Here is a 26,914-nt window from a genome sequence, read left to right on the forward strand (position 1 = left end):
ATTGTGAGAGAACAAAAAAGCAAGGTGTGGTTTTTGGACAAAAGAAAAAAATTGCTTTAGATACATTTAAAAGCCATAAAAATGCATACGTAAGCCATATCTGAGTAAACTGACACAGACTGTAGCAAAAGTTGAATATGTAAAAAACAGTAAGGAAGAACAGCACATAACACAAGTACTCTAGTGTATTCAAACCTGAACGGATACCCTACCTATTACCCTGTGAACCCACCAGTTAGAAAACTAGAGAACGAATGCTAGCACCAATGAAAAAGTTTTGACTTTCTTTTTTTCCTTCGGGAAACAACACTTAGTGTGTTTTTTTTCAAAGAAGTATCTCCTAAGGCTTTAAACTGTTTTGAGAGAAATTCTCCTGCAAGTGTAACCAAAAGAAAAAAGGTGCGTGTTTCACCAAATAGTAACCTGCAATAACCAAAGACCAAGCTGTCTTTTTCCTGCTTCACTTAAAAGTTCCTCAGCCTGCACAAGGGTCAGACTCCTCCAAAGACACAAGGAAATTCAGATTTGTATTTCGATACATGCAGGCATGCTTATGCTGAGATGTGGTATTTTTGTGTTTAATATTTATTCATTTGCTGTAGTTGTTTCCCGACCAACGTATCGCTATTCACACTGCCCGATTATTATATTTCATTCCTTCTTGATGACCTCTGTCCTCAAATGACTGAGGCGCTTCTTGATGGAGCTGGTAGCATAGTGTTTGAGGATATATTTGAGGATATACACTTACACTGCAGTGAAAATCCACTCCCTGTTACTGCTGTGGTGCCCTTGGGAAAAGTACTTAGCTGAAGCTGCTCCAGTAGAAATGCTAAGGTGTGCACATGACTGTAATACTCTAATATGCTTTGGATAAAATCATCTGCAATGAGTCAGAGATAATAAAGTGCTGCTTGAAAGTATGTGAACCCCTTGTGCCCCTTGGCTTTACCACAAAATGGTTATTTAATGAGAATCAGTGTTTCTCATGTGACATAATAGGTGTGTAATGATCAATTCCATATGTTGCTTTAAAGGAAATCACGCGTGTAGTAGAAACATGGACGTAGTGCAGATACAATAATAAGTAAAGCTGCTCTTTACAGGAAACACAGAACAGTGAACGTGCATTCTTCTCACTGTAGTCTCAGGTAGTACCCAACGAGCTCCTTCTTCCGTTCTGATGGAGGAACGCAAAGCTCTTTTTGGTCCTGTTCTTGTCGTTAGTGGATTTTGAAGTTGATGGCAGTCTTGTAGTTTGTACTTGATATGGAATGTACTGTATGACTGCTAAACAAATACATCTTTCACTGGGGCTTGTCTTGGCTATTACTGATTTTTTTAAATATGGCCTTGACTACAAATTGATCATTTGAAATTATTCCTGTCACTGAATACAGGTATGCAAAATGCAGAATTTATTGAAGAATTTCACTGTACTCTGGAATTCTGGGAGAAGACAGTAAGGTCTTTGGTTTTTATTTTGAACGCACATGCCAGGCTGTGAACATGTCTGTAAATTTCAATTTTCTTTCTCTCTGTTTGTTTAAATTCCACAGCGCCTGAAAACCAAATAAAAAAGAACATTAATTAGAAAATATCTCTTTTGTGTGTTTCTAAAGGGATGCATTGATGCACCAGATGGATTTATCTTCACAACTCATCATTACTGTGCTCCAAATGTTAAGCAACAAATTTTGATTACCATGATTGAGTGATTCCAGAGTGTCAGAAAAAAAGTACAATAGCCTGACTGCTCACCAGGGGTCACATAGAACCATCTAGAGAATTCCAGCACACCTGTTGTCACACTGTCAAACAATAAATTAATCAATCATTGAATATGCAAAGGTCCTTAAAAAAGAGAAATTGACTCTAAGGTTTATGGAAACCACTGCCCTCTCTCCAAGTTTTGTACCTCCTTGTCATTGAAATTCTTCAGTCACTTGGTCTCCTAGTCTCCTCAATTGTTAGATTTTGATTACATTGTATTGTTTTCAAAGAAGTAAACATTACATATTTTCACCTAAGTGAAACTATAAATTGAAGCTCTGGTAACTATCAGTTTTGAACACTGGCTGTTATGAATTCAGAAAATACACAAGTGTTTGCATTGCCTGAAGTCCTCAATCACATCATAACTTTGAGCGATTGATAAACATTTATGTAGGTATTTTATATACAGTGCCTTGAAAAGTATTCATCCCCCAACCCTTTTGTCACATAAATGAGTGCAAAACCTGGGGATTTTGATGAATTTGATTGTGAATTTTTATTTTTACACACCTTCTTATAATGCTACCTAAAAAGAGAAATAAAATTACACACACACACAGACTGAAACCGCTTGTCCCAAGTGCGGTCGCGGTGAACCAGAGCCTAACCCAGCAACACACGGCGCAAGGCTGGAGGGGGAGGGGACACACCCAGGGCAGGACACCAGTCCATCGCAAGGCACCCCAAGCGGGACTTGAACCCCGGACCCGCCAGAGAGCCAGATCCGGCCAAGCCTGCTGCGTCAGCACACCCCCATGAAATAAAATTATAAACCATTAGAAATAAAATTAAAAAAAAATCAAATATCAACTAATTACACACACACACTTTCAGAACCGCTTGTCCCATACGGGGTCACGGGGAACCGGAGCCCACCCGGTAACACAGGGCGTAAGGCCGGAGGGGGAGGGGACACACCCAGGACGGGACGCCAGTCCATCGCAAGGCACCCCAAGCAGGACTCAAACCCCAGACCCACCGGAGAGCAGGACCGTGGTCCAACCCACTGCGCCACCGCACCCCCATCAACTAATTATTCATTCCTTATTCAGAACTTCATTAAACCACCTCTTGTACCTTTCAGAGCCAGCTGGATCAGTCTATTAATTTTGCACATAATGGAGCAAAGTCACTCATACTATGCCAGGTTAGCTGGGGAATGATGGTGGACAAGAATTTTCAAATCTCACTGCAGATGTTTGATGAGGTTAAGGTCAGGACTCTGATTGGGCCAGTCAAGGAGATCAGCTCTGTTCATCTGAAGCCATTCCATTGTTGCACTGGCAGTGTGCTTTGGGTCATTGTTCAGTTAAAAAATAAAATTCTTCTCCAGTTAAAGTGTTCAGGCAGAGGGGATCAAATTTTCCTCCAGGATGTGTCTATATTGTTCAACATTCATTTTCCCATTAATCCTGAACAGATTCTCTGCTGCAGAAAAACATCCTTACAACATAATGCTGCTACCACCACATTTTACAGAGGGGATGGTGTTAACTGGCTGATGTGAAGTGTTGATGCCACACATACCACTTCGTGTTCAAAGACAAAATGTTTCACTTTCTGCCACATCTTTATGGTATCTTCCAATTGATGTTTTGCAAATTCTTCACTAGTAACATCATAGCCTTTTTCTCAGCTAGGGCTTTTTCCTAGATACTCTTCCATAAAGGAAATGCCTTGGAGATTGCTGAGCCGTGAACATCATACCCAGTAACAGTCATTAACTTCTGCAGAGTGACAGTTGAGATCACAGTAGCCTCTATGACAAGTGAGATTCTTGTTTGGTTACTATGTTAAAAGGAGCAGCCTGACTTTGCCAGTGCAACTGTAGCATCACATGTTTTTCCACTTCTGTATGATACACTGCAATGAGCTCTGAGGTATGTTCAGTGCCTTTGAACAACAATTACATCCTTATATTATAACTAATAAATTGCAGCAATGGACTACCTATTCTGATAGCATAAAGCTGTTGCATTCTTAATTCACACTAGTAAAAGTGTGACTGGCAGTCATCTGATGCTGCCCATTGATAATAAAGCCAAAACAAAACGATATTGTGACTTAAGTATTTAATTTTTAATACTTTCCCCAAATGAAGAGACCTTTGTCAGACTTGCCCACATGTGACTGGATGATCAGGTCAGGTAGGGGAATGCCACTTTGAGTTTCACTTTGTATTAATGAGCACTTAATGAGCAGTTAATGAGCTGCACTACACACAACTTATGTATATCTAATTGCTGGAGAATGTGTTTATACTCTCCAGCATGAGACAGAGCTGTAATCACGCATTTGCAATCAATACCATTTGTGCACACAGCCTTGGTTCATGGATCCTACGCATTGATCCTCAAAGCCACATAGAACTGTCTGGCCTCAGGTATTGAAGGACTGCATTTAACATTTACATTTATTTATTTAGCAGATGCTTTTCTCCAAAGCGGCTTCCAATGAACTCTATGTAGTGTTATCAGCCCACACACCTTATTCACCAAGGTGACTTACACTGCTAGATACACTACTTACAATGGGTCACTCATCCATACAGCACTTTTATTGCTACCTGTTAAATACAGCACCCTAATAACAAAAATACACCAGTAGGGAGAAACAACCTCAAAAAGCTGTATTTAAAGGGCAAACACAAAGACCTGTTTTTCACTTTTTAATCCACTGCCCCTCTGCACAAAGAGCCTATGTGAGCAACACTGAGAAGCATGGGATTGCTGGAACTGGGTACCCACATTCTCAGTTGTGGTAAAGCACTCCATGGTCTTGCCCGCATACTACTGTGCTTTTATCCCGTTTCACACCATTATACTTCAATTTTCTAATTCTTAATTTATTTAAATGTAATTCATGCTGTTATAAATGTGCAGCTTTCATCTTTGTCGAGCCAGCCCACACAAACTGTCATGCACAAGTTAACTTCATTATTCTTATTTTTTAAACACTATCCTCTTCAGGACTAAAACTTCTGCAAGTGCCCAGAGTCACTTTGTCACCTCTACAAGTTTTTAGCTTTACTCATGAGTGCTAACACTTTTTATTGGTGTAAACACTTGTAGTTTAATAGTGTGAACATTTTTTATTATCATCAAAGGAAAGAGGTTAAACCCATGCGTATGCAGTGGCCTGTCAGATACGCTGGAAAATGTTGACAAAAGAGCTTACATCACTAGATTTCTTTATCAGTCAACAATATACATGCTCCCACCCCCATCTTGCATTGAAACAACCACCTCCCTGTAACTGGGATCCTAGGCAGAGATCTTCAACAGACTGATTCACACTCATGAAACACAGAATTCAACACAGGTAACACTCTTGTGGGATAGATGAAAGTACAGTGTGGTGTAATAGGCTGTAGAGGGAGCTCTACAACAACTGCTAAACAAATGCTTGAAAAATTCATCCAACCACAAGACTAAGGTCCTGTGGTGACTGGACATGTTTGGGAATTCAAATGCACATGTGAGCTAGACTATTGTAAAATACATTCTCTGTGCAAACCACTATTCAGTGAAAACACAGAATTATGTTTTTATTATAATTTCTGTGAGACAGAAGCACAGTGTCACAGTGAGTAGAGCTGCTGTCTTACAGCGCCTGGCTGGTGCGAGAGGATGTGGGTTTGATCCCTGCTCAGTCTATGTGGAGTTTGTATGTTCTCTCTGTGTCTGCGTGGGTTTCCTCCGGGTGCTCTCGTTTCCTCCTACAGTCCAAAGACATGCTGTTCAGGTTCACCCATAGTGTGTGAGTGACAGAGAGAGTGTGTTCCACTGATGTATGGATGAGTGCCCATTGTAAGTGGTGTATCTAGCAGTGTAAATCACCTTGGTGAATAAGGTGTGTGGGCTGATAACACTACATAGAGTTCATTGGAAGTCACGCTGAAAAAAACTGTCAGCTAAATGAATAAATGTAAATAATACAATTCATATATAACACGAACAGTTGATAGTATAGTGGGTAGAGCTGCTGCCTTTAACCCAAAGGTCTCCTTTTTGACTCTTGTCTACTGCTGTAATACCCTTGAACAAGGTACTTACTTACTTCAGTAATAAATTGCCCAGGTGTATATATGGGTAAAAATGGCAAGTAGCTTAACATTGCAAGTTGCTTTGGAGAAAAATGTCAGCTAAATGAATAACTGTAACAGAATATGTTTTAGATACATGTGTATAAATCATGAAGGGAAAAAATTTTAACTGAAAGTTTTTTTAATGTAATTATAACATGTATATGAAGATATGCACAGAGCACAAATTTATACTGCACAAGGACTGAAAACTTATTTTAAAGACTAAAGATAGTTCATGGAACAATTGGCTAGACAAAGTTTACCGTGTAGAGCAACTGTTTAACATGAAATGTCACAGTATTTCAAAGACACCAGGTGAGCTATCTTTATTTACCCATTCATACAGCTGTTTTTTTTTTTTTTTTGCTAGCACAATTTAGGGTAGCTACCTTGATCAAGAATAATACAGCAGGATGTGGGATTTAAACCTGCAACCTCTAACCACTTTGCAACCTGCTGCTGTGGTTCAATGAAGAGCAAGGGAGGCAGATATTTACTTGCTGCATCCCTGATGTTTTGATCTAGTGACTGAAAAGGCCATGGTAGGTGTTTAATATTCATCCTGGTATTATGAACCTACATGTAACTGCATATGGAAGAGTTACACTGTTTAAATGAGGGAAAATTGTGAAGAAACCCTATTTGCACCTACGGGTTCCTGAAATGAATTCACATTTCAATTTTTTTTTCTATATTACAATACAGTGTAATCACTGGACACAGCGAGTCTCACAGACTGTTGTTGGAGGCCCACCATCCTGGTTAATGGCTGATAACCAACAACACTGGCTGAAGGTATATGCTGCCATTTTCAAACATAAACCCTCTTAGATATAAAAAGAGTAAACCAAAACATCAGATTATGGCATAGGGTTCTGTAGCTATTTTTTGCATTTACGGTTCTTGCCCAGTGGCCTTGAATGGAAGTGGTTTGGGAACACAAGCGCTGCCATCAGTAACAGCACACAGTTTTTACTTGAACTTGGACTGAAGCAAAGAGAGCTTGATGAACTTTGAGGCTATTCTGAGATTTTATCAACTATCCCAAGCACGAGTTAAGTTGTCAGAAAAATGTATAACTTCCTATTTTCAATCATCCCATCTCCCCCCAATGCGATTATATTAATTTCACACAGTTCCTGCTGCCCCGTAAAATTTAACCTGTCCTGCAATTCAGACACCAACAACTTGGCATCTTCTAAACTGTTACGATTTTCTTCCCCCTAAAAGTTATAGAAAAGTTCATACTGGCAGACTTGTTAGAATTGACATATATAGGTTGTTCATTAGTTCATTCTATTATGTTTTCCCCCCCCCGTGGGGGGGAAAAAAAAAAAAAAAAAAAAAAAAGAGTAACCCAATGCATTACAGCAAAAACATTATGCATTTCCATTATGACCACTTGTCAAATGCACATTCTCTTGTACATCAGTCACAGGAAGTGGCAGCAGCAAAATGCAGCTTCCTGCTATTGTGGTTTATTTCAGCTCCAAAACTGCAGACCTGTGACGGGAGGATGCTGGGAAATCAGGGTTCTATAGAATACAGCACAATAACAAACATTAAAGCTCTGGTTAAAGCTCAAAAGCAGTGTTGTCAATTTCTCCGCAGTTCAACTACTGGAATCCCTTTAAAAAATGTGCAGCCTGATTTTAATTACAGTTCATCACTAATTGAAGAAGAAATCCTAGAAACTATACTATTTGTGTTCTGTGTACAAGCTATTATTTAACTTTCCTTAAAAAAAACAGCTGTGGAGATAGTCAGGGTTCAAACACCATGAACAAAATGCTATTTTCTAAACGCTGCAAATACTTGACCACCTACATACTCCCCTACCAGAAATGAAAAGCTTTACTAAATTAATGAATGTTGTATTGTGAAAATTTGACTTTTTCTTGACTATCATTAAATTGTATGATACAGACAACCATGGCAATATCTTTCCTGCATAAGCAGGGACATGTGGACCACCTGTTCAGTGTATTAACGGTACACGACCACTAGACGACGCAACACATTTTTGAATGGCAACGAAAACCAGATGTTCACACTGAACATCAGTCCATTGATGCAAGACAAAAATGGTATTGCTCGGAATGCGCGTACTTTGTTGTCCTGTGTATGCGTATACTTTGTTATAAATGCGCATGTTAGAATACACATATTGTACTTGTGAACACGCAAGTGTACAGTATACAGACACGCAACTGACCAGTTTATTCAGAACGTGTTCTCAAACTCGAAACAAAATGCATTTCTATTAAATATACATATATGCTATAACGGCGCCATAATTATTATACCGCAGGACAAGGAAACAGACCATTTAGATTTAACTTCTAAGTATAGCGTTCGTCGGTTTCTTTCTGTATTGAACATTTCGATCCTTTGTTAATAGCAAAATCTGTGTTCATTTGTGTGTGTCAAATATCTATATATTATTTGCATCTGAATTTTGATGCAGAAGAGTTTGCCGTTTTAGTCCTCAACACATGATGAGGACTAATGCAGAATGTAAGTATGACAATTGACCAGCAATGGAAGAAAAACAGTGTGTCTCTTTCTCACACACACACACACACACACACACACACACACAGAGATCCAGATCAACTGGACAGTTCTAGAACGGATGCTTTGTAAGCACGTGCAGCAGTTCCCACACGGCACACGCGACCGAACGGTCCAGAGAAGCTCAGACGTTGCGAACACGCGAATCTGAACATGAATGCAAAAATCTCATTTTGAACGTGAATATGATGACCTGTCCTGCCCGAACTGCTGTATTCCTCACCTTCCTCAGTCCCTCTCACGAGCGGGCAGTTCCGAGGAAGGCGCAGATCATTCACGAACAAACGCTCTGCCTTTTTTAAATACAATCATGAACAGAGTAACGCACGAGTGCACACACTGACAGCCTATTGCCATCATAATTGCAGGTATTTCAATGTAAAACCCTTGTTTTGGCTAATGAACGCAATTAAATATAATCAGCAACTGTAATTAGCCAGCGCATATTGCTATTGCGCAGCTAAGTAATTATGTACCAATTAGACATAAATCAGCTCAATGAATGTTTTGTCTTAAGTGCTATCATAACAAACATGAATGGGATCATAAATGAAGCCCTCCGCGATTTTCCGTCACCAACAAGTCAGCCGCCATTCATTAAGACGCCGGGACCGAAAATAAATCAGATACACAGGTAAATATACTGTATTTTGGGTAAATATTGGGAAAATTATGCAATTGCAATGTCAAAACTAAAGTCCCCTTTAGGATTAACTTTAAAGTTGTTCCATGGTGGCAGTGAAAGGACTTTGGCACTGCTGACATTTTTTGCGGGTATTGTTGAGGAATCCAACCCGCGCGGCCCCGACACCCCTCGCGCGGCACCGTTAACATGGCTGTCCGCAGTTTATCTGTCAGCGTCGCGGGCGCGCGCGAGCTCGCGTAACAACCCATTTAGTTCCCATCATTTGGCCGCTTCTTGTCCCCTCCCCTCCAGACACAGACAACAACACACACCTTAATAGGGGCGCGTCTCCGGCGCAGCCGCCGACCAATAACCCGTCTGTCTGGGCTGAGACCGAGGGGGACGAGCGCTCGCCGGGGCCCAATCAGCGCTTTTGTGTTGCCTGCCGGTGCCGGGGACTGGTCGCGAGGAGCTTCTGCGGCGATTCAGGATCGGAGAGTGCACCCGGAGCAAGCGGAACCTGAGGGGGTAAAGGCGAGTCAGGTGAGTCCGAGGATTGCGCTGCGGCCTGCCGCCGTTTGACAGGAATTTTGAAATAACGACGACGAATGGGAGATGAAAATCTTCTGTTTGACGGCGAGCATCGTCGTCTGACGTGCTGGTTTCTTCCCACATTTGACTGTAGTTTGATAAATCGGATTAGATACGGCGGTTGAATATGCCCCGAAAAATGCAGACATACATTGTTCTAGAGACGTGGGGTTTGTTCAGTGTCAGTCAACGACACTGTGTTAAAGCAGCCGAGTAATCCGCTCTGGGATTCTCGGCGTCCTGTAAATGTATCGTTTTAGCCTATTTGAATATTAAAATGATTGCAGGGGTCAAAATCCAACGTCTGAGTGAAGCAAATGGTTTGTTTCGGGGTGTGAAATCCGTTTCATTGTTTCACGTCGCGTCTCCAGGGGTTAACCCACATCGGCTCCCGGCTGTGGGAGTACAGTCGAGTCCGCAGTCTTTCTCATTTATCGTGCTCCTCTAAATGAAACCTACAGGTAGGATGACAATTTTATTTAAATCATCAGTGGCAGTGCTGTTCTAAATGGCTAGACGTAAAGTGCGGCGAAGCAGATGGATGTACAGGAGACACGGCCATTTACGTAAGTGAAGACGTTTTCTCAACTTGTTCATATGCACGCAAATGGCTACCGTCGCCTCGGTGATTAACTGTACCGCGGACGTGGTGTGTGTGTGTTCACCGTAACTCAGGAGGAATGTCAGATAAATAGCGGAATGTGAGGCTGAGGGAGATTCCTACGCGAACCTCTGGTCTGACGTGCCATGATGGTGCAGCGAACGCGTTACTCGTCAAAAGGTCCCTCGTTTATATAGAGAAGGTGCGCGAGCCCGGCGGAACGCCCGCCTCGTGGGAGCCCCTCGTGCCGCCCCTCGCGCTGCCGCTTCGCGCTCGAGGAGGACCGTTGTCCTAACGGCGCGGTCAGTTTGGTCTACTGCAGCCGTTTTCAGAATCTGGACTTGGGGTTTCTTTATTCCTTTTTTTTTTTTCTCTAAAACTTAAGTGTGATTACAAAATATCTCCTCAACCTTCGTATATTTTAATTTAAAAATCTGGCGACTGACTTCTGCTCTGCCACAAAAAAAAAATGTACGCGTACGGCTTGTTTCTCAGAAGACATAAGACTTAGAGAAGGTGTCGTTCTAATTCACCTTGCAGGGATTTACAGTAGAGTTTCAAGTTGCAGTAAAGGATAAAATGTTTGTATAGCTGTAAAATACTTAATTCCCAAAAATGCTTCGAAAAGCGAAAGAGACGGGACTTTTAAAAATGAAAAGCTCCGGTTTACTGTACGCTGAATTTGGTTTCTGTCCAATTCGCAGGGTTGCTAATTAGCCACAGATTTTTATATTTTTCTGAGCAAAATATTGGACTGAAATATTGCTTGGAGTTGTATCTACTTGATCTGTTTTGTGTAAAATGGGGAGACTGTCACTGCCTCTGGGACCTCCCTAGTAACTCAGGATTCTTACAACCACAATTTTTTTTCTTTTCAATTTTTTAGGGAGCTGTTGACTTTTTTTCTCCTCCCCCCCCACCCCCCCGGAAGTCTGTTTTTTCAATAAGCATCTTTTAAATTGTCCATACCTATCTTTTCATTTTATGCATGACTGAATGATTCTCTCCTTGTTTGCCATGTCCCAGGCCTGTTCCCTCCCCATCATATACATGCTGTCCAGAAGCGTCCCCTCACCGTCAGTCTGAGGATTAGTGAGTGGACCTGCTTGTCTCTGGCGTGCCGGGCTGTCACGGTTTCGCTGGTGTCCCGGACATGGGCCGTGCTCCATCAGTCGCGTGTGACGGTTGCATGGGAATGGAGCAAGAAATCTGCGAGTGTGCTATGCCAATTTAGGATCAGACAGAAATATTTTCAGAGAGGCCTGCTTACACTGAATTGGTGAAAAGGCGTATCCCAGCTGTTGTTGAAAACCATGGGAGAAATTGTACACTTGATGCCCCTTGACTGTAATAGCTCCATATTTTTCTGCTTATCCACCAGATTTACTCTTTTTGCAGTTACGATTATTTAGCTGATGCGCTTTTCCTGATCGACTTACATTTATTCACTTAGCTGACGCTTTTCTCTGAAGCAACTTACAATGTTAAAATTACAGTTATTTACTCATTTATACAGCTGGATAATTTTACTGGCGCAATGTAGGGTAAGTACCTTGCTCAAGGGTACTATAGCCGGGGGTGGGGATCAAACCCGCAACCTTTGGAGCCACAGGCAGTAGGTCTAACTACTACACTACCAGCTGTCCCTGAAGGGGTGAGGGCATCTGTAGTATGCTAGAGCAAGGTACTTACTCTAAATTGCTCCAGTAAAATTACCCAGCTGTGTAAATGGGTAAGTAATTGTAAATGGCTTAACATTGTAAGTTGCTTTGGAGAAAGGCATCAATTAAATGTCAGCTTCCTACAGTTATGTACCTATTTGTACAGCTGTGTGTGGGGGGGGGTTTTTTTTTTTTTTTTTGGGAACTGCAGGAAATAAGGGTAATTACTTTGCTTGGGGGTTCTACAGCAGTTGGTGAGATTTGAACCTGCAACCTCTGGGTCTGAAGGTAACATCTCTATTCACTATGCAATCAGCTGCTCTTTCGATATTGATATTGGAGCAGAGTTGGACAATCTAGAGCACAGGATTACACCCTGTGTCTTGGCCACAGTGCACAGTTCTGTCTTGGGAGACTCTGCTGCTTGATAATGCATGCCTAAACCCACACGGATTTATATGGTAATGGGAAGCAAACGGTGTGCCAAAGGAGGCTCTGATGCGTGTTCTGCACTAATTGCTGCAGGCCTTGTTACATGTAGGCAGGCACACACAACCTGTTTTGTTTACTTGTGCTTTTGGTGGCCTTTGCAGCATTTCACAGGTATTTTTCCTGCACCTTGATACAAACAAATATGACAATTCAGGTGAATACCATGATCTGACACACCGACTCGGAAACAGCAGTGCTTAGCATAGCAGACTGAGCAGTCTTGGTATACGTCTAAGTTGGTAATACCTGCACATGTGCCTTTCTTTGGTTCATCCTGTTCCAGACTTCTGGTAATATGGGTCTTATGAGGCTAAACCTCTGATCTCCCTTTCTTATTACCTCATATTTTATTAAAAACTCATATGTTTTGGCAGTTTTCTGTCATTGTGTACCACTTGCACAATTATTTGATCTCTATTAATATTTTTCCTTCCTCTTAAAATTGAGAGATCAATACTTTCCATTTAAAGAGGGGTGTTTAATTAGCATTTAATCAGGAATGTTACATTTTATTTAAAAATTTACTGAAGTAAAAAAAAAAACGTCCCCCAGGACTAAAAGCAGTGTGGTAGTAAATGGCATGTGGAATTAATTGATATGTGGTTTTAATTAACACATTTGAAGTGTAGTGATAAGCAAGGGATTAATCTCTTATAACAATGAATGGATATAAAACCAGAGGTTACCATACTCCAAAAAATGGAAACAAACTAAAAGGAAACTTAATTGCTATTGTAGTTGGTGAGCTTGTGCATTATATCCCATTACAAATGTATTGTATGTCACTGACAAAGTTTTTCACCCGGACTGTGAAAATGGTTTCAATTTTTAAAAATTTTTTTTTTTTTTTTTTTTTTTTAGCTTCATTGCAAATTCTGAGTGAAGGTATGTTGGAGCTGGTGGTTGGGAATTTGTGAATTGTACACATTTTTTTTTCACATTCAGGAAGTTGGTTTCCTTAGTTTAATCTCATACTATTACTTCTGAAATCTTCTTGCAAAGTCTTAGTTATGGTTTTGACTCATTCTGCATTTGTGCTTGTGAATGTCGTCACTGTTTAAGCCATTGGACCATTGCATGTGACTGCTGCATTTGTACTGCGACAGACTCTATTGTTCCCAATCATTTCAAGCAGACTTCAAAGAATGTGTTAGTAAATGCTGAGCCCTGCAATTTCAGTGCTTGTGGGCAAAGTTTATAGACACACAAAGTTTTAAGTGAAGTTGAATAAGGCAAAATAACGATCCTGGTTTTAGTCCCTCATCATCCTGTTTTTGTACTGACACTGAATAAATGTACTTTCACTTTGAGTGGGAGCCTTCCTTTAGGTATTTTTGTAATGATGATTATCTAGCAAGAATAATTTTGCTTTTAATACTTTTAAGTAAGTTGTTAAAAGCCAGCCACCTGCTAATTTTTTTTTTTTTTTTTTTTTTTTTTTTTTTTTTTTTTTTAATTAAAATTTCTGTTTAAATGTATGTGTGCATTTACACTTGAGAGCGGGTATACTTAATGATGTCAGCCAGGTAAATTGTAAAAAGAAATGTATTTGGATCAGAACTGTTTTGAACAGCTGAGGCCATTCTGTTTGTTTTGAACCCCAGATTTTATTTTTCTTCTTAATTGCAGGTCGGCTGCCGTGTGATGTGCTCATTGTATTAACACCTAAGCAGGGCTTACAAGTCAAGGGATCATGCTGGGCATGCGATAGCATATAGTCAAGTGCAAGGAAACAATTGACTGCAATGAATAGCTCTCTGTGTGAAGTTTATAAGTCTTCTTGGCCATTTAGCTTAATAAATGACACCCAGTACTGGGCACAGTCGCTGTGTTAGCTGGTAAGAATGCCAATTGAATGTGGTTCCCTGCTGGAGGGGTCCTACCGTATACATGCTGGCAGGCCTGCCTGCTAGGCAAGCATGACACCAAAGAAGCTTCCAGATTTGAGTTTGACTCTGCTCATTTAAACCTGCTCTGCAGAGATTCACAGCTCACTAGTTGGTGTTGAGGGAAGTCACGTGATGTGGTTCAGACTGGACGTAGCTAATTTTCTTTTACCGGTCTAGGGACAGAGCTTTTGCGGTTTAGTACTCCAAGGCTTTTGTGTTTCACCTCTCTTCTCCCTTTTAGAGAAACTGGGGTTAGATGGTGTAGTCATGCTGAACAAAGTCACCATAACTAGGTCCACAGATCCTTAACTGTGCTACTATCTTTGTGTGTGAAATTTGAGTCTTACATTTTTGGATCTGTAAAAATAGGGTTAAGTATGAAATTGGCAAACTTGTAAAAGAGGATTTATAGGGCATTTAGGTCTGTATGTGCCACTTGAACTTAACTTTTTTTAATTGCAAGTTATAACCAGTATTTTTGGTTTTGCATTGTTAGTTTGGCCCAGTGCCCTCTTCTTTTTGCCAGGTCTTGTGGTGCTTTGGCCCACATTAATCTTGATTTAAAGCAATCTGCATTGCATGAGGATTGCATGCTGTTCTTTCTCATTGTCATTGTCAATATTGTCTTAAAAATGTGGTTTTACTTAGTTTTTGAAGTTATTCTTGAGTGTTTTTGTATTCACCCATCTCTAAATGCATTCCTTGGAGGAGTTGTATATTTGTGTAGGAATATGGGGGGGAAGAAATGTGTGCATACTATCTTCATGACCTGTGAGCATAATTAGGGCCAAAAAGACTAAGTTAATTTGTACTTGCATCCAGATTCCTAAGTCACTTTTACCATTGTCTTAATTAGTACACTTAATACCAATACCTTTCGATTTAGTCTTTATTCTTAAAGCTTCTAAAAACCTGCATCACACGATGGCTTTGTTTGGGTGTAGGACTGATAAGACACTGGGTATGAGCGAAACATCCCCATTTATTCATGATACATTTGAAAACACATGTTGGACAGGTGTACTGCAAAGTGACAGGACTGTCATGGTTCTGAGGGGTGAGGAAAGCAGGGACTGGAACAGGCTCTTGATTTGGCCTCTTTCTCCTGGTTCTGTTTCCACTGCATGGAAATGGTAGATAATCAAGAGAACATGGATGGCAAGTTTGTGTGAAATTCTCCCTTCCATCGATGCTGCCACGACCATGAATGTACTTCCCTCAGATAAAGCGGTAATGAAAAAAGCCCTACAAGACTTATTTAGTTTGTTTTTACTAAAATAAAGCAATTTTAAGTTATTGGGTGAGGGGAAAAAATACTTCCACTTAACTGTCAAGATTGACTGCAATCTGGTTTCATCCTGTTAGCATATGAGGAGTTTACTGACTTCTGACCAATTTCCAAGTTTATTTATCACAAGCAGAAGATTAACAAAGGTGATATCTTAGGATTTATGGCTTAGTTTCTGTAAAAATCTTGCATAAAGCTATAACATGTAAAACAACTTGCCCCAACAAACTCATTAAATGCCAATGGTTGACCATTTCATTGTGTTGCAGGCTAAAGCAAAGAGCTGGAAGCTGGCGTTGACTTCTGATTGAGTGTGTTTCATTTACTAATGGTTGGATGTAGAAATGCTTTTTTCCCTGGTGGCAGAAATATTTAGAAAACCCGTGAATATAATACGGGGGGTGCGGTGGCGCAGTGGGTTGGACCTGTGGGTCCTGCTCTTTGGTGGGTCTGGGGTTCAAGTCCCGCTCGGGGTGCCTTGTGACGGACTGGCGTCCCATTCTAAGTGTGTCCCCCTCCAGCCTTATGCCATGTTGCTGGGTTAGGCTCTGGCTCCCCGTGACCCCATATGGGACAAGCGGTTCATGATCAGAATGTTGACTTTGAAAATTTGTAATTGGAATATTTGTACTAGTAAGAGCCAGTTTGTATACATAGAACACAGAAATGGGTATGACTGCTTGACTCAAAGTTCTTGTCCAGTTGGAAAGTGAGAGGTCTACCTGTGATGTCTATACTCTTCAGGTAGCTGTCCTCAGCTCGTGTAGTGTCAGTTATGACTATACAATTGAATTACACAATTAGTTTCTTTGTGTAGTTCTGATGTTGACAAGGTGTGAAATGTTACCATGCTGCTTTCTCTGGGTGATGTTAATTCTATAACAAAATGACAGATGAGAACACGACAGACATTGCTAAACTGTACCCGTACATCCCTGCTTCATTCTTGCAGGAGGGGAGTGGATTTCCAGCAGCTGGCTTCTCTGTGAATGGATTGCAAACCTGCCTTTTTCCTGATTTAACTAATATTGTTACAGCCTACCTAAGATCTACAGTATATTTATTGTAAAGACTTTGACTCATAGAACGCACATATTTACAATAAGGCTTTTCTAAAACCTACCAGAAACAATCCTATGATTGTTACTGTATACTAGAATTTATGGGTATACTTTTGAAGCAGTAGTTGCTTAAGTGTTAGATTAGAGATAGATGGATGAAAAGTCAGTCTGAGGGCTCATGGAGCATATTGGCCATTGGCAAGATTTGACATCACGTAGCACTTCTTGGTGCAGAATAGCTGGACCAGTCTGTTGTTAAATCTACTCCTCTGTTTATCCATGGTTGTGTGCAGAGGGTAAGAGTGATTATCCATAGTGGCAAGAAGTTTGTTTAGGGTCTTTTTCTTCACCACTTCCTCCAGAGAATCTAGCCCAGCTCTCATGACTGAGCCAGCATTCCTGATTAGTTTAAATTTTAAGGTTTTCTCACATTTGCAAAAATAAATATTCTTATAGCATCCATTTTGCTCCTTCAAAATACTGGGGCAAAGTGGCCATTAATGTCAGTCACAGTTATTAGCACTGCAGAGTTTTAAGTGAGAAGGATTGTGTTAAGATCTTCTGTATCATGTTGTACATGAACTTTTACTAAAAGCAGGATGTGTGTTGAGGTGTGTTAGTTGTTGTGCTGCAACCGTGCTGCTCTAGGTGAACCACGACTGCCCCTAAGATGAGTAGCTGGAGTTGCTTCAGCCTAGCAAAGCAGTTTAGTGAAGAAAGTGTCCAGGTTGAGAAGTCCAGTTCGGGAATGTAAAATACACAGCAGGAGTCAGCACCCCAGCTACATTCAGGAGCAGAATGGTCAGTCCTTTGATAGCAGTCACCTACTCATGCTGCGTACTTTACCATTGTCAGTAGGGCTCTGAGATCCTGTCGTCTTTGGTCGATGCATTGCACTATAGTGCAGACACCAGAGTGACAACTGAGTTTTCAGAAAGGTGTTAAATTGCTTCACATGTATTCCCCCCCCCGCACTTTATACTCCACCACGTTTTCTTCACTTGTATCTTAGAGTCTTGTACCAATTACTGAACTCAGCCTTTACCTTCAGCTGGTTTGGAACAACATTATTTCTTTTCATATTAAAGTTTTCTTTTCTAAAAAGTTTCATTAAGGTCTTAATTTTATCCACATCAATGGGTTGGCTTTTTATGACTAAATCTAGTATATTACATTACCATGTAAGCAGTGAACAATAATGTACAAGTAGTGGTTTGAGTTCCCTCTTATACTCTGGATGGAGACAAGTAGTTTAAGTCACACTTGTATGAGAAATCTAAATGCATTCTGCCCATACTTTATGAATATAATGCAACTGGTAGCATAGTGGTTAGCGCTCTTGCCTTTGGACCCAAAGGTTGCAGGTTTAAGTCTCACCTTCAGCTGTAAGAATGTACTAACCCTAAAATTGCTCTAGTAAAAATTACCTTGTTGTGTAATTGTAAGTAGCTTAACACTAAGTTGCTTTAGAGAAAAGCGTCAGCTAAATGCAATGTATTCCTGAAAAACCCTTTGTAATATCAATTTTTTCACAAATTAAAGCTAATGGTAATTACGTCTTCAATGGTAACTTTTATACATTTAATGTTGGGGCTCAGAAATCTCATTTGTGCTAAAATATTACCAGATCCTGTGGGGGCGCGGTGGCGCAGTGGGTTGGACCACAGTCCTGCTCTCTGGTGGGTCTGGGGTTCAAGTCCTGCTTGGGGTGCCCTGCGACGGACTGGTGTCCCATCCTGGGTGTGTCCCTCCCCCTCCGGCCTTACGCCCTGTGTTGCGGGGTTGGCTCCGGTTCCCCGCGACCCCGTATGGGACAAGCGGTTCTGAAAGTGTGTGTGTGTGTGTGTGTGTGTGTGTGTGTGTGTGTGTATTACCAGATCCACTTAAAATCAACACAATTACTTCAATAGGTAGGACTTAAGAATAATTAGGACAGAACAAATCAGATTTCCTTTAATTATAATACCTGTGCTTGTTTAGCTCTTTTGTAGCTATTATGTATTGTACACTTAAGTGCTCAGAAGAAAAATGCATGCATACATGCAACAGCAAAAAGTTATGCATTTATTCAGTCATGAAAACTGAAAAATAAAAGCAGAAAAATAGTGACGGCAATGCAAATGAATTCATAATTGCCAAATAAGTTGCTGTAGTTTGAGTGGTTCAAATGGGAGCCATGATTACTGATATTATAATAGATGAAAGTAGCAAACAAGGAGTAATGGAGGTCAGAAATGTGATGCTGCACAAGCCGAGCTGTAACTGCTAAGAAGACTGCATGGTGGCGCCAGTTGCTGGTTGGGGTGCCCCAGTAGTGCCCTGGGTAGCACAGGGGTCTCTCAGTGCCTGAGCTGTGCGATTTAATGTGGATGTGGATTTGATCCTCACTGGGTTGTGTGGTTTGCATGTTCTCCCTGTGAATGCATGGGTTTCCTCCACATTCTCTGATTTCTTGCCTCAGTCCAAAGCTGAGGCAATTCCAAGATTTTTTTTTTTTTTTTTTTTTTTTTTAAATGAGGTGGCACGGGGGGGGGGTGCATGGGAAATCTGAAAATTCTTTAAGAAATGAAGTAAATTTGTACTAAAAATAATACACACACACATACACACACACACACTCTTCTGAACCGCTTGTCCCATACGGGGTCACAGGGAACCGGAGCCTAACCCAGCAACTCAGGGCGTAAGGCCGGAGGGGGAGGGGACACACCCAGGACGGGACGCCAGTCCGTCGCAAGGCACCCCAAGCGGGACTTGAACCCCAGACCCACTGGAGAGCAGGACTGTGGTCCAACCCACTGCGCCACCGCACCCCAGGACCTCGTTGTATTGTCTACTTTTTTGGAGTTACAGTTAGGTTTATGTTTAAGGGTAATGGTTATTGTCTGCTTTACTAGGACTATTTACTTAAACTGTTACTTTTCAGGGGGGTGTGGTGGTGCAGTGGGTTGGACCGGGTCCTGTTCTCCAGTGGGTCTGGGATTCAAGTCCCGCTTGGGGTGCCTTATGATGGACTGGTGTCCCGTCCTGGGTGTGTCCCCTTCCCCCTCCGGCCTTACGCCCTGTGTTACCGGGTAGGCTCCGGTTCCCCGTGACCCCGAATGGGACAAGCGGTTCTGAAAGTGTGTGTGTGTGTGTGTGTGTGTGTGTGTGTTTTTCTATTTATGTGGTGGTGCACTGCTGTTGAATAACATGGGAAAGTCATAGCCATTCACTAGTTTGCCAAAGTTATGTTAGTTAAGCTAACTAACTACGTAATATCATAATGGGGACTCTTGGGAGCTTTTGAAGTCTTTTCTAGGGCAATCGAGGCTTCCTCCATCAGTAGGCTACATCACCCACTACTGTTGCTGCTATATGGAGTTCACCAATGTGTGTTATTGCAGCAGAGAACAACACCCCAGTCCAGATATTTCAACATATACAACTGAGTGTGTTCATAACATATACAACTGAGTGTGTTCATAACATAAACTGGTCTGTGGTCGAGTTGTGTGTCTCCTGCTGTTTGAAAAATGTGGTACTGTGTCGCAAATCCAGCAGCTATTGACAGCACTCTGATCCAATAGTGTTAGGCATTGTCAAATTGACAGTAGTCTAGTCTAGTCCAGTGGTGTTGGGGGGCCACCAATCATATTTCCGGGGGGGGGCAGTGCCCCCAGAAACGCCTCTGATCCATAGACCTGTTTAAGGTGAACTGCTAACTCTAAATTCCCTGTGACATGTGCATGTCTGTATGTGTGTGTTATGCAGTTCTGGTGCAGCGATGGGTGAATGATTGTCAGGAGTCTAGTGCATCAGGCAGTGAAAGTCTCACCTTGGATAAAGGTCTGCTAAATGTTTTTACATAGTAATCATTATACTTTGTTTTGGAGAAAAGGTATGCTAAATTAAGAAACATTTTTTATGCCATCTCAACTAAGTAATGGCTATGAAAAGGAAGATCACAGTTCTGCAGTGGTCCTTGGGAAATTCTGTGGACTGACCTAAAGAGTTGTGTACAGAAGCTCTTCTCAGTTTTACAGAGCTTGACCTGTTCTCTAAAGAAGGGTGGGATAGACCCACCCATCAAAGCAAAATGTGCTTCATGAAATATTAGTGTGTACATTTATGCTATCAAGGCAGTGAATGTTGCACAATTTTTTTCCTGAAATTGCTCAGTTTAGAATTATACTGTTTTACAAGACTTTTATTAAAAGTGGGGTGGAGGGGGGTGACTGACATGATTTGTTTTGATATCATGCTGTAGAGCAAGAAACTTCATTAGTGGTGTATAGTTTTCTGGTATTCATTGTGCATTGCAAGATGCACAGACACATTTTAAATCAATAATTATTAAAAAGTAAAATTTAAAATTCTTATTCTTAAAGGTCTTTGAGGAAAATGTATAAGTAGACTTTCTTTACAGTATTAGATGTTTTCTGCATTAATGAGGAAAAAGTTTGCCTTCTGCTACTACTGCGTTCAGTTCACCTGTGCTGCCTTAATATGTGTACAGAATTGTAAATACATTTGTTTGCTGTAAAAACCATCCCAGTGTTTAAAAATAACTTTGGTATTTTAAATATTTATGCCCCCCAGTGAATGATTTTTTTTTCGGGCCACACAGAAAACTAGAAATGCTTTGCTGTAAGGTGAAATTTTTTCGATCCATTTTAGTCCCTTTCATAAGGCTTCTTGACCTTGTCGTATGGAGCTGGACAATGGTTAGGTCTTCCTCTGGTTGTACTCATCAGGCTGTTAGCTGCATTCTCTTAAGTCATGGTTGTGAACAAATATAATGCTGTAAAAGGTATGACGGCTCGATCAACACAAATGATGTACAAATCTTTTACAAACAACCAGTCCCAGTTTTTGTAGGTGAGTTGTTGACAGGGAATTTCATAGGTGAGACACTGAAAAAGTGATCTGAAAGTTTTTTTCCATTGTGTCCAATCCTGTTGAGTTTAATGAAGATCAGCAATTGAACTGGCCCCATCACCTGAACTGTAGGCTAAGAAAATGTTGTTAGTCCACTCCAAATAATTTGATTTATGTTAATTGTTTAACCATAAGTATAGTTAGTCAGAAATTGTTTGCACTTAAACAACTTTATCAAGTCACTGAGCAGGTGTATGTTTAACTCGTTGCTTATGCAGATTTTTTTCTACTTTTTGTGAGGATATGGGAGATAGCAGGTAGTGTGTTGGGTAGTGCTGCTGCCTTTGGATACAAAGGTTGCAGGTTTGAATCTCACCTCCAGCTGTAGTACCGTTGAGCAAGGTACTTGCCCTCAATTGCTCCAGTACAATTACCCAGCTGTATAAATGGGTAATATGTAACTTAATATTGCAAGTTGCCATGGAGAAATGCATTACTTCAATGAATAAATTTAAATCTGGGATATGCTTGCGATGACAAAATTTAGCAACATAATGCCTATTTTAATGGAGTACAATAAAAGCACACGTTTGTCACAGATTTAAAATTTGCCTGGCTTGTTTTGTGATCTGAATGTTTGTTTGTTTGCCTTTCATACAACATCTGAATACTTTTTTGCCTGTTTACATCTCTGGAATCCTAAAACAATAAGGGCTGCCTGGTACATGTATTATGTGTTGTAGGAAATTGTTTAAGAATGGCGGTGCAGTTGTTGGACAATATTTTTTCCACCACTGCATTAATGGTCTCATCCTCAGTAGTTTGTTAGATCTTAAATGGGTAGAAATTCTTTTAAAGGACTATGCCTAGACAGCGACATCTCTAACTCTTCAAGCTGTACTTTTTTTTTTTTTTTTTTTTTTTTTTTTTTTTTTTTCTGTAATGGACATCCTTGTGCCAAAGAATGTCTCATGCGCTTCTTATACTCCTTCCCTTTCAAATGGCTGGAGGGGTCCTAAATAATTTCTGTGGTCAAGGTTACAACAGCAGTTCTTGTAGGAACTGAAAATGGAAGTTTCTACTCAGATAATTTGTCATTACACCGGCAGCTAGCTTTTAATTTCATGGCGTCATTACCAACATGTTGCATGTCCACGAATAAGATTAGGACACCTTTTTACTTATTATATAAAATTTTTTTCCACCCTCACTCCCTTTTCATGAACCCACTGGTTGTAGTATAGATTTGAACTGAAAGGGAGAACTGTCCCACCTTCCTTCCCTCCCCCACCCACTTGTTCTCAGCCATGTATATCAGTCAGTCCAGTGTCTCTTAGGCTCAACACAGACAGCTTTACTCATAGATGTTATCTTGGCTTGACGAAGCACACGATATCCACGCTCCCATGGACCCTGCGAATGCGTCACTATTGTTGTTGGCTCAGGACACATTTATGATACACGAATACAGACACATTTCATATTTAAAATGGCTGTTTGCGGCTGCGTGTTTGTCTGTATGGTTTTCTTTGTCACGTTCTGTCTTGAGGCGCCAACCCCCCCCACTGCCGCCCAATGTCAGAATCTCTGCTACCTCAGCCACACCAGATGGTTCAAGTTCCAGCTTCACCCCCCCCCCCCCCCCCAGCCTTTTTTTGTATTTATTTAAACAACGTAAGCCCCACCCTTTGGTCTGAAGTTCTGCAGTGAGTCTTTTTGTAAAGGTGCCAGGTTTAGATTTAGCCTCTTGGTGGAAGTAGAAATTCCCCCCCCCTTCTTTTCTGACCCCCAAGCCAGAAGGAGGGGAGTTCTGCCCCTCCCCCACCTTGGCTGACTCCTTCTTCCTCTCTCTCCCTCTCTCTTTGTGTGACGTTTTGACCACTGACGGCTACATATTAAGAGATAATTCCATATCCTGAGGTTACAAACCGGCTTAGACTGGCTTGTGCATTCTGACTGCGCTGGGCACCATGGGTAAAAAAATAAATAAGTAAACGCAACTGTGGCTCTCCTTTAAAGGCACAGGGTCTTAATTCACATGCAAGGTGACACCAGGAGGACCTCTGCACCCAAAGGTCTGCCCAGAGCAGCCAAGGTCAATCTGCGTATTGTCATAATCTTAATCCCGTACAGGTCTATGATCGAAGCACTCTCTGAAACTTATGTCTCTGCACAGCTGTTAAAGTCTAAGCCAAGGATGTGTCCCAAAAATTGCTCTGCCCCAATTTTTTTCCTCGACATACACGCAAGTAGTTTGTGGTCGAAGGCAGGGCCGAAGATTTTCAGAATGAATAAAGCACAGTTGATTTGCCGTAGTGAAAGACAGCATGTATTTGAGCATTTAAGTGTGCTTGGCTCAATCTACATTTAGGTAGTTTAGTAATGCAAAAAAATCCTTACTTTCAAACATGCTCTTATATGTTTTGCTCAGATATCTGTATGTACATTAATGTGGTTCAGACTGGCAGTGAATCAGCCCCTCTGTATATTATGTTTCACTGTCAGCACAAGATGGGCTGCTGTTGGAGGTAATAGTCTAGATTTTCTTCCTCTATATGATCTGCCTCAGTATGGAATATGCCTTTGTTTCTATTTGGTCTCAATGCTTCTATCAAAATCTTTTGTTGCAAAGTTTGTTTCTACCTTGTTTACTAGAAGAATATGCTAATGAATTTGAAAATTGCAGAAACAGTAACACAGTCATGTTGTCTATCAGGACAATAACAATTATATCCAGACTTGATGACCGTAAAGGTAAATTGCTGACATATCAGGTGAGAATATCACCTTATCGAGACATCTTGCCTGGACACAGAGTTTTCCTTACTTGGAGCTCAGTAGGGGATCTGGAGTCAGCGGTGGTGTTGCTCCATATCCATGCAGTGACTTTATTAACGTGAGCATTTAGGCACAACATTAAGGACCTGCAGGTGTTTTGGCTGTGCTGGAGTAGAACAGCCCAGCTGTGGGACATGCAAGCTCTGAGCGCTAGCCCACACAGGTTCTCGGGCCACAGATGCTGGGCATGTACACACGTACTGCTCTCAGTAGTGGATATACACGGTACAGATTATGGTGTTGCTCAATATGAGTCGGTGGTGACAAGTGGTATAAGATGGAGGCTGAAGTACAGCCATGGTGAAAATGGTGCTTCTTGGTGTTCCTCAAGTTGTTTGTCCAGCCATTGCTTTTCATTACCATTACTGCTCAGTTTGACACCCTAGCCCATCTGCCCCATGGTACATACAAAATCTCCAACACTCCCTCCCCTGGGCAATGACAACAGAAAAGGAATTGATTAGTGGTGCTGTTTTAAAAATAGAAAGGCATGTCACCATGGCAACGGCCACAATGAGCTGTTGTCTTGTTTAATGAAGACCAGGGTTTAAGTGTTGTGGTTGAGAGAGTTTGTGGGACTGGGAGGGGTGTGTTTGATAGTTGCATTCGGGTGTGTGTGTGTGTGTTAGCTCTAGTTGGGCATCAGGGAGACTTCTGCTAGTATTCTCTTTTTGAATCATCTGTCCAGGTGACTATGAGTTTATGTCCTTTACATCTGTGACGGGTATACTCTAGAAAAGCTGGCACAGCACTGCCAAGCCCCATTTAAATGAAAACTGGGAGATTCTGTTCCATATAACCCAACAGGTTCACAAAGTTGAGGTATGCAAATTATAACTGTGGTTCCAACCTTATACTTCTTCTGTGGTAACATGCAGTTGATTTCCCATATGTATTGAGTGTGACAGGAAATTTTAACATTTTACTTCAATGGTTAGTCCTTGTATCCAGAATATATTTGTATGAGTCTGCCAGAAACCTTATTTACCGTGGCATTGAAAATCAATTTTGGGATACAGAATTATGACCAGAATTATGACCTTTCAACAGATAGTTGTTACAGTTTATGAATTGTGATTGAATCTCCTGTAATGTATGAAGCCCTTGAATTCCTTCTACCTGCCAGTTAGCAAGTTGTCTTTTTTTTTTTTTTTTTTGGTAACCCATTTGTCTGACTGCATTTTTTTAAAATAAATGATATGCTTTTCTTTTTCCCCTTATATGTTGTTAGTAGATCCTTAACTGTTCTCTACAGCCGTTCATTGAAGAAATGTGATTATCAGTTTTTCTGTTGTCCTCAGAGCATTGAGATATTATCTGAGCAGTGCAGCTGCTGAAATGTAAGGTGGTTCTAGATCGTGAGGAAAGCAGTTTCTATTGTTCAATACTTTTTTTTTAATTTTCGTAGCTACACTCTGAAGATACTGGTTTACTGGGAAGGACCAGTAGACCAAACATTCACATTATGGCCATAAATCCAGAAGATTTGGCTTTTAAAAGCAAGGTATTTCCAAACTAACACTGCAGTGCTAGAATCAGAAGAGGTATGTGCGGGAATGCCGGTTTTTGTCCAATGATTTCTGGTTTAAATCTACAGAATGGTCAGCACTATTTAACAAATAAAGGAACATGGTCAATCTGAATATATTCTGCATGTATTCAGGCATTAAAAGGCCAGTAGTGGAAAATAAAATGGTAATTCCTTCACCCCAGAAATGATATCCTTAAAGTGCAGTCGGCATTCTGTATTTTTGTTGCTTGTAAAAGGTATCTTTACCAGTGCGCACATTCCATGATTTAGTAATTGGATGCATTACAGTTTTGCTCTATTGTGTTTTCCTTAAGTACCACATATCGTTGTCAAATATCCTTCCAAAATAAATATTAAATACACTGGTTCCTCGGCCTATTGATAAAACTGGCACCAGAAGGTATGTGAATCAAGTCACATTTACCCGTGAACCCCCCCCCCCCTTAAATAAAAAAAAAAAAAAATCCAATACTCTCATAGGTTGTGGTGATGCACAGCCTTTCCCAAAGGCAAAGGTCATAAGGCTAAGCTGGGTGCACCCCGGTCAGGCCCCAGACTACTGCAGGGTAGCCACACACACACAGTCGCACACTGTGGACATATCTGTCATCAGTCTATCAAACAACATAAAATGCAGTGTTTTTTGGACTATGAGGAGAAACAGGGGACACCTGAAGGAATGGGTCCAGATCTTATGGAAGTATAAGACATTAGGCAGGGTACTCCCTGAGCAGGATGTCAGGCCATTCCAGGGAAATCGAGTGTATGTATAGTCTCGGATTAAAATGGACCTTTACGGTTTTATTTGCAGCTGCAGATGGTAAGCCGAAAAATTTCCAAGATGAGCAATAGATGCCACGTTAAGTACTAAAAACGATGGACAGGAAATCATCCTATGGTGAGGGCATGTTTGTGTACCAGTCTAGTACTGTAGATTGGAAAACAAACATAGCCACTAAAAATGCCCCTTAGGACCGGTTAAGGACTGCCCTAACAAACAAAAAATGGCAACTGCTGCCCCCTATGGGATACCAAATAAC

The 26,914-nt window shown here is 41.0% G+C and overlaps 1 protein-coding gene across 2 annotated transcripts in view; it reads left to right on the forward strand.

Moving 5' to 3' along the window:
- Positions 1 to 9,395: 9,395 nt before the first annotated feature.
- Positions 9,396 to 26,914, forward strand: part of LOC108942469 (transcriptional repressor p66-beta-like) — a 38,546-nt gene continuing 21,027 nt past the window's right edge. For both annotated transcript variants that reach the window (XM_018765865.2, XM_018765866.2), the window contains exon 1: positions 9,396 to 9,605. The gene's annotated coding sequence lies outside the window, so the exon portion shown is untranslated. The remainder of the gene's footprint in view (positions 9,606 to 26,914) is intronic.

This window comes from Scleropages formosus, chromosome 23 (assembly GCF_900964775.1).
Source record: "Scleropages formosus chromosome 23, fSclFor1.1, whole genome shotgun sequence".
Taxonomy (NCBI): Eukaryota; Metazoa; Chordata; class Actinopteri; order Osteoglossiformes; family Osteoglossidae; genus Scleropages; species Scleropages formosus.